This window comes from Panthera uncia, chromosome F2 (assembly GCF_023721935.1).
Source record: "Panthera uncia isolate 11264 chromosome F2, Puncia_PCG_1.0, whole genome shotgun sequence".
NCBI lineage: Eukaryota > Metazoa > Chordata > Mammalia > Carnivora > Felidae > Panthera > Panthera uncia.
Window position 1 is genome coordinate 7,375,873 of NC_064812.1, and position 9,187 is coordinate 7,385,059.

General features: G+C 50.7%; 1 long non-coding RNA gene across 1 annotated transcript in view; it reads right to left on the minus strand.

The window, feature by feature from the left end:
* Positions 1-446: 446 nt before the first annotated feature.
* Positions 447-9,187, minus strand: part of LOC125924379 (uncharacterized) — an 11,318-nt gene continuing 2,577 nt past the window's right edge. The window contains exons 2-3 of the long non-coding RNA XR_007458368.1: positions 985-1,262; positions 447-570 (exon numbers count right to left, since the gene is read on the minus strand). This is a non-coding gene — a long non-coding RNA (uncharacterized LOC125924379). The remainder of the gene's footprint in view (positions 571-984; positions 1,263-9,187) is intronic.

The window sequence follows — 9,187 nt, forward strand, 5'->3', positions numbered from 1 at the left end:
GACAGTTGAATTAGGACCAACTCTTGGCACCCCCAGCGCCAGCCCTGCATCCCCCTCTTTGCCACACCCTGGCTTCAGCTTAACCGTGTGCCCTGCCCTAGTCCATGGGGTGTTAGCTGTCATAACAGGAGCAGAGACAAAGTGAGCCTGGCTGCCACCGGGCTGGCTTCTGTGCTCCTGTGATCCACCGTGACCCGAGCGTCCCTGCGGGAGCTGCCGTCCCTCCGGCCCAGAACCCGGACCTGAGCCCGACCCGCAGGCTGAACCAGAACCTCCAGCGGAGCACAGCCCAAATCGGCCTGGCCATCGTACACCCAGTCCCCGGGAAGGCCGGTGAACACGGGATAAATGCCGTTGCCATATGTCGCTGGGTGTCACGTAGCAAAAGACACTGAAATACTCATCAGTTCTGGTGAACTCGTGAACTGGTGAAATACTCACCAGTTCTGGTGAACTCGTGGCACCATGCTCTGAATCCGAAGTCATGACGTTGGTGAAAGTCTCAGAGGCATTACCACATAGGCCAAAGGGGGTTGTTGATCCTGTGTTGGGTAAGTAATCCAAATATGTCTTCAATGGGGCAAAAGAGGGAAATGATTCCATGTAATCATAAAAGCAGAGTGAACTATGTTATCCCACCCCCCCAGTTCAGCCTTCTTGTAGAGATGTGCCCGTGTCACTTCTCTGGAGCGAGCGACAGTCACTCCAGAGCCCCACGACCGCCACCCAGCCTCCACTCTTCCAGCTTCTTTAGAACCCGGCTGCCTGCATTCCTGGGCCCACGAGCCTCTTTACAGCAATCGCTCCAACCTCTGTGTTCATCCTCACATCTCTGACTCTGCTTCTCCCGCCTCCCTCTTTCCTTATAGGGATCCCTGTGGTTACATCAGGCCCACCGGGATAATCCCAGATAATCTTCCCATCTCAAGCCCCCTAATTTAATCACACCTGCAAAGCCTCTTCTGTCATAGAGGACATACTCACGGGTTCTGGGGATTAAGACGTGGACATCTTTGTGTGGAGCATTATCCTGTCCACCACAGTGAGTTTCTGACTTCCATCTCAGAAGCGCAGAATTCGGAAACCAGGAAAGGATCCAGAAGAAGGAAAGGATATGGACCGTCACGAGCACTGTTCACATATTTCACGGTTTTCCCTTCTGGTCACGTGGTAATATGGTACATCTTAGCCCCTCCTGGAAAGCCGCCATCCCCTGTGAGTTGCTCTGGTCATCGAAACAGGAGCAGAAGTGACTGAAACATCTGTGAAAATTGGTGGCACCGTGTGATTCGTCTGCCCTCTCTCTTCTCTGTCCTGGCAGTTGGCGGCCCCTAGGGCAGCCTGAGTCCCAGAGCGAAGCAGACCCCCAGATATCCCATGATGGACACAGAGACATTAGTGAGCAATAAATTTTGTTGTTTCCAACCACTGAGATCTGGGGGCCTAACCGAGATCGTCCCAGCGTTCAAAAGTTCAGGGCGGCCAGGAGCATGTCCAGCACAAGACTCCGTCGTGATTGTATGTCCCCAGGTATGTCCCCAAAGACTCCCATCCACTGGTCCCGAATGAGCTGTCTTGGCCAAGGCCCAACAACAAAGAACCCAGGGATCAGAGTTCAAACTAAGACTTTCTAAATCCCGCTAAGTACATCCCTCTCGTAACTCTCTGAATACATGCGCGCGCACGTGCACACAGAGAGAACAAAGCCAGCTGTGCTCCCAGAGAAGCTGGCCCTTTGCGCCTTCTTCCACGTGCCCAGTCGCTTGCACAACCCCCGGCCAGGAGAGCCAGTACGGTGCAGAATGGGGCTGCAGCAGGGAAGCAGCAACATTGACTCTAACTCACTAGGTCACTCGGAAGGCATAAATGGGGACGAGGATCTAAGCCGACGGACGTGGAAGAGAGATGCCCAGCCAAACGAAGAGACCTGACGGGCTGGTTATAATTGTGTCTGCCACAGCTCCTTGGCCCCAGGAAATGTTAGAAGACAGAAACCCAGACAGCCTGAGTCCTGGTGAGGCAAGCTAGTTAAGGGCCAGGAAAATCCTCCCCCACATATGTACTCACTAGAAAGGTCTTCGCTGGTGACGGCTATTTGCCAGAGAGCCAGGCCTGGAAGACAGCTTGAGGGAAAGGGAGAAAACTATGGTGTGTGGGGGTGTGATTTGGGGGCCTGTGTATGGCACGGTATGGGTTGGGATGGATAGGGGAAACAGAACACAATTTGTCTTAGAAGTAAGTCCAGGGGCACCTGTCCACCACAGTGAGTTTCTGACTTCCATCTCAGAAGTGCAGAGTGGCTCAGTCGGTTAAGCGTCCGACTTTGGCTCAGGTCATGATCTCCCAGTTTGTGAGTTCGAGCCCCGTATCGGGTTCTGTGCTGACAGCTCAGAGCCTGGAGCCCGCTTTGGATTCTGTGTCTCCCTCTCTCTCTCTGCTCCTCCCCTGCTCATGCTCTCTCTCTCTCTCTCTCACTCTCCTTCAAAAAAATAAATAAAAACATGAAAGAAAGAAAGAAAGAAAGAAAGAAAGAAAGAAAGAAATCCAGACCTGTCCTCCAAGGGTGCACTTAGCACAGAGGCTGTTCTCAGCAAATGTGGCAGAGAGGGGCTCTGTAACTTGGAGAAGATTAAATCCCACGATTCGGTCATGTCTTTACGTATTCGTCCATTCATGCATTCATTCATTTATTATTCTTTCTTTTAAGAAGCATGAATGGGGGCGCCTGGGTGGTTCAGTCAGTTGAGCATCCGACTTCAGCTCAGGTCATGATCTCGCGGTCCGTGAGTTCGAGCCCCGCCTCGGGCTCCGTGCTGACAGCTCAGAGCCTGGAGCCTGCTTTGGAGTCTGTGTCTCCCTCTCTCTCTGCCCCACCCCTGCTCACACTCTGTCTCTCTCTGTCTCTCAAAAATAAACAAAAATGTTTAAAAAAATTTTTAAAAAGAAGCCTGAATGAAGCAGGAACCCTATAATCTTGGAAAAGATAAATAAAGTAAAACCTCTTCCCTTAAATAACATACAGGCAATACATGAACATAAAAAGCTAACCGTATGGGAGACCAGTGGTGTCCAAAGTGGAAGAAGGGACACATTGACCAGCGGTGCCCAAGACAACCATTTGAGCAGAAAAAAGAAAATATTAGAATTTCTATGTATTTTTCTCTCACACTTTCTAAATGCATATTTTACGTAGGCTTTCTAACATATGATAAAACAATCCAATGGTACATGTGACTAATAAATAAATGAAACGAGCAAGAAAAAATGGTTTGGAAATATGTGCTCAAAAATGTGCAGTGATGGAATGCAAAAGCAAAACCGTAGAAGCAGTTATAGATTTTTGATTCCCTGGCTAAGAGAACAGCAAGATAACAGCTTGGGATTCATCCTTATCCACCTTCCCATTGAAATGCTTACAAAAATAGACCCAGGAGAATTAAAGGTGCAATAATACTGAGAAACAGAAATAATGTTCCGTTATCTACCAGAGCCCAAGAGGAATTTCTACTAAGTGACGAATGAGTGAGTCTACGAAGCAGAACAATAACACCCATGGAAGAAGATGAGAGGTTCCCGAACACGTCCATTGTCTGCCCCTACCTCAGACTCCAGAGCATTTTTACCAAAAGGAAGGGCAGCAAGGGAACTATATTGAGTATCTAGTGCTGCGTGGCAAATAACCTGACATTCAATGGCTCAAAACAACAGTAATCACTCATTAGCTCCCTCAGCTCTTCAGATCAAGGAGCAAGCGCGGCCTGGTGGGGCGCCTCTGGTTCAGGCTCTCTCAGGTGATTGCTGCCAGGTACCAGCTGGTGTCCAGCCATGTCAGTGATGGACTGAGGCCACAAGACTCACTTCCCAGGAGGCTCGCTCCCGGGGCCAGCAAGTCGCAACTGCCAAGTTGGTTTCTCTTCATGTGGGCTCTCCACGGAGCCGTGTTAGTGTCCTTCCAACATGGCGGCTGGCTTCCTGCAGAGAGAACCATCCAAGAGGCCAAGGCAGAAGCGACAACATATTCTATGACCTAGCCTTGGGAATCACCACTGTTACATCCACCATCCTCTATTTGTCACACAGGCCAGCCCGATACTACGTGAAAAAGAACTACATGGGGAGTGAAAAACCAGAAACGGGGCTCATTGAGGCCGTCACAGAGGCTGGTTACCACAGAAGCTAACTCACCAGGGACTATTCCTGACATAGACAGGGCCCTTTTTCCAGCTCTCACTTTTTGCGTCTTTGTCTCTCCCTCTCTTTCTTATATGTCATTTTCTCTCTCCCTCTCTCTCTCTCTCTCTCTCCATCTTTATGCCTCCCTCTGTCACTTGTTTCCACCATTAGTCTTTACCTTTCCACACATTTTCAAACACCGTAACATCTACTTGTGAAAAGGTAAAATCATTATTGATCTCACAACTAGCCTCTATGAAGGGATAGAAGCAAAGACCCTGAGGGCAAGGGTATCAGCAGGAGTCAAAGCGACAAAGGAGACAACCAAACTACGGCCCTCAACCCTGCCGTTTCCACTGGCAGAGGTCAGTGTCCCAAGGATGAGCTGGCAAAGGTTAGCCATGTAGGGCGCAGCTGATGTGGATTTGCCAACAGGAACACGAGGCCATCCTGTCTCTAGCTGACCTTGGGTGAATCCTTGCCTCCTGATGCGTGACCACCTCCGCTAAGCCCCTTCTATACACAGCATAGGTTCTGCAACTTTTGGAACCCACTCCACATGCAATTCCAACACTGGGAAGGATTTTTAGCTGCAAACAGCCTGCCTAATGTAAGCAGGAAAGGAACATATGAAACGTACCCAATAACTCAGAATATCTTTGAGAAGAGTAAAAATGGAATCTGACTCTGCTGAGTCCAAACACCCCTGTGAGGATTCTCTAACAAATATCACTATGTAGCAGTTACCACGACCACAACTAGCAGCCAGAAATTCTACCACTGCTGCCCCCAAAGAACCAAATAGCTCCACACTTTCTGGACAAGGACCTCATATTTCTGATTCCAAGTCTCAGAGAAGTTCACCTAACTACAGGGGCCTAGGTCCTCTGCCGTTATCCTGGCTCAAAGCAATCCTCGGGACGCAAATTTTCTGGGTTCTTCCATGCAAAGGCGGAAGTCATAATGTTAAAAATAATTAAGAGGTAGCGAGACTATCCAAAAGGTATCGGACAGCTGTAAATGACGTGTGTCCACTGCACAGATCAAAGGAACACAAAGAACGCCAGCGAGAAGAAGGAAAAGGGAAGGTGTTTCCTCGTGGGCGGCTGCCAACCCACACTTTCCAGATAAACACCAAGACAGATATTGGTTATCACTGGCATTGTTGTGGACTGTTATTGGCAACATGAGCGCATTTAAGGTTAGAGATAACGTTCGAACCCAGGATCTCACTTGAGCTCACAAAATCCCGGTGAAGTAAACCAGTTTGGGACTATGCGGCCCGGTGAGATGGGGAGCCAGACAAGACTGGTCCCTGGAGCTCCCCCAGAACAACTAGAGATACAGAAAAGGGGAGTCTCCCTTAGCACCTGTGTCTGTGTCTCAACAGGGGAATGTCTTTACTTACCTTGGTGGCAAACCCCAGCTTTATGGACGAGAGATAAGCCCATCTTCACCCACAAGCATCCCGTTATAATTTCTTTCACATAGACTGCGGGCACACAGACATTTTTCCACATCAAAATGCAGACATAAGTTTGTTTTCTCATTCCCTTCGTCAAAGCCACCCACCGGCTACGGAGCAGAGATCCAGTTAACTGCGACAGGACCAGGGTGACAGGCACAGTGGTCCTTTGTCAGGTTTTGGCTGCCTGGAATCCAAATTTCCTTCCTGTTTTTGGAGAAATCCCCAAGTCTGTGATAGTCTTGGTGGGGACAAAGTCCATGGAAGCCTAAGACAGCTAGATAGTGTCCATTCCCAGCAGGCAGTTGGGCAGTCACATCACCTCAGCTCGACCGATCGCACCTCCCACCTTGACCGCTGAAATCACCTGTGTTCTCAGATGCCTTGGCTCCCACAGATTCCTTCCCTGCTTAAGTTAGAGGCAGTTATGCAGAGACAAAAAAAAAAAAAAAAAATGAGTAGCTCATCTTTAATGTCATGCTGGTCATTAAAGAATCCAAGGTTTCTGTTAGCCTGCCCAGGTTCGTCAGCACCAAAGGACAATTTTTGTTGGGCTTTCTGAAAGGCCTTCATATTCCAACAAACATTCATTGTCCGCACCTTCTGTGCCAAACACTGTCCTAGATAACGGACACTCAGTGAATAGGCAGCGATCCCTTCTCTCTAGGAGTTAGTGGTTAGAGGGAGTTCAAAGCTGTTTTAAAGGCCCCCCTGCGCCCATCACTATCTTTTCAGACACCTAGGAATCAGGTTAGAAACCACTGATCGAACCAAAATCACTCCTTTACATAAGGAAAAAACGAAGAACCAGAAGGGTAAAGAGATTTCTCCAAAGTCATAACAGCAATTTCCCAACAAAGCCAGGAGCTCTCCACTTCCCCTGATCCCAGGCCAAAGCTCTTTCCACTTCATCACCCGACCTGGAGGGGGTTTAAACAGCAGACGTCATCTGCCCTTCTGTTGATTTTTTGCCAACTGGTCAACACTGAGATGCTGGCAGGCAGACTAGTGAAGGCCCAGTTAAGCCCAGCCGGGGTCGTCTGCAAAACGGAACAGCACCTGAGGAGGAAAACAGTCCCGAGGGGCCCTGGGGACACACTGCGGAGGACAGGTTTGAGCCAGCAAGTCCAAAAGAGAGAGAAGTACAGGAGCCGGACACCGAGCACGCCAGTCTGCCTTTCCAGCACACCAGCCCCAGGAGCATATGGCCCATAATTAGCCACCCGGGAGATGGTTATTGAGCCACAAATGGAGAATTATGGCTTCAGGTAAGAACCAGCAGCAGGAAGCGGAACCCTCAGAAGACTAAGAAAACCCTGTTTTCATGCAAATGCCTTCAGTAATCATAAACAAAAGGAGACACGCAGGGGCCTAGGGATGACCAGGGGGAGGAAGGCTGTTGCTACATCAGATACTGCATTTCTGGAAGATCTCTGAGACCCAGAAGAATCTTGCAGGCATCCCTGCCCCACGGGCCCTGGAGACCCCACCTGACTTATTCCAGGGCTGCAAGCTGGGAGCGTCCCCTCAGGGACACAGGTGAGCTCGTGGTTCCAACGACAGGCCAGGCGTTTTGTGGATGAGAAGATCCTCTGGCCATCTGAGAATTGGTCAAAGTTCCTCGACACAGGGTTCCTTTTTCCCCTTCGCCCCCCCTGCTCTCCGTTCCCTTCCAGTCCGCTCAAGAGGCAGCAGAGTGAAACAGGCCAAAACCCGGCCTGGCAGATTTGACTCCCGAGCTACTGCTTCCGGGCTGTGTGACCTTAGGCTGGTACTTCACGTCTCTGTGCCCCAGTCTCCTCTGTGGTAAAGTGGGGTGATGTTGCGTGGAAAACACGAGTCGCGGCACTGAAAGCTCTCAGAAGCGAGTCTGGCGTGTCGCAGGTGCTCGGTAAGGGTTAGAGGTCCCTGTTACCACCCCCACCCCACAGATGCCTTCTGTCTATTCACACTTAAGTCGGCCCCCCGGTCTTACTTCTCGCCTCTCAACTTCTGTCTCACCTTACACACGCTCCCATAACCCCCTGGGCACGGATTCCTTTTCCCACCATCTCTGCACATATTCACCCTCCCCGCCTTCCAGACCCAGAAGGGATCCCATGAGAAACCATCCCTGATGGCCGTGGGTGGGAATAACCGTCATCTCTCACGCCCAGTGCGCCTCCCCCATGGTTCTTCACGCTCTCTATGTTGCTTTATACTCATTCGTGCCATTGCCCCTCTGCCCCACCTGCCGGCCCTCGGCCAATGCTGCTCAATAAATCTGGGGAGCAGCAGATGATGAACAGGGAACAATGGGTGCTCCACCGAGCTCCCAGGGGCCCCGTAGGCTCCCACCCGCGCCCTCGGCTCTCCCCTTCCCACTCGGTGTGGAGGCACCATTCACTCACCCTCCCGCGAGCGTCCCCACACATCCTTTGGGACCAAGTGCCAAGTCCTGGGAGACAGGCTTCCAAGGAGAATCCCAACCCCAGGTGGCAGTGGCTGAAAAAGGGAGAGTAAACCGGGACGAAAGGGGACGTGGGGAAGAAGGAGGGGGTGCAAGGAAACGCTCAGAGACAGTTGACACAAGTGAAGACTGCAGAGGTTGGAGTGAAGGGAGATTCGCCCACACAGGCTGCCGGCCAGGCTCCTGCTCGGGAAAGCAGGCTTGTGTCCATAAGCACGGGCAGTCACAGAAGAGTCACGTAACGCGATTCAAATAAAGTGCTTTGCGTGATGGATGACACACAGGGCGTGTTCCATACATGTTGACCATGATCTCCATTATTAGTTTAACCGGCATCATAGTCTAATATCCAGACAATTATACTCAAGTTCTACCTTTATCACCAAGTTACTGTGTGACCTCAAGCCAGTCACCAGGCCTTTCTGGGCATCTCTGGGCCTCAGTTTCCTCACCTATAAGATAAGGGAGCTGCACTTGGTGATCTCTGGCTTTTCTCTTCAGTCCCTGATGCTGAGGATCTGCCCCAGCCCCCGTGGACCCGTCCCTCCTGTGACAGCCGCTTCTTAGGTTATGGCGCTAACTCTCTGTGTCACTCCTCACTGTTCCGGTCTCCAGAGTTTCTGCTGTGCCCCCAAACCGTGTCTTTACTTAGCTCTCCCCAGCAGGACCGACCAAAGAACTGAGCACCTAGAAAGTTCTTAATAGCTGTTGATTTACAAGGAGTCACATCATCAGGAAAACTGGGAGTCAGAACTTAGCCTTGTCTTATCATCATGATAAAAACAAGGAGGGGGGGGGGCCAGGGTGGCTCAGTTAAGCGTTCGACTCTTGATTTGGGCTCAGGTCATGATCTCACGGTTCATGACATCAAGCCCCCATAGGGCTCTGTGCTGGGCCTGCAGCCTGCTTGGGATTCTGCCTCTCCCTCTCTCTCTGCCCCTCCTCTGCTCTCTCTCTCTCTCTCTCTCTCAAAATAAATAAATAAATAATGAGGAGGAGAGGAAGAAAGAGGAGGAGGAAGAGAAGAGAAGGAGGGGAGGAGGGGGAGAGAGAAGAGGGGAAGAAGAGGAGGGAAGGGGAGGAGGGGAAGGGGAGAATGA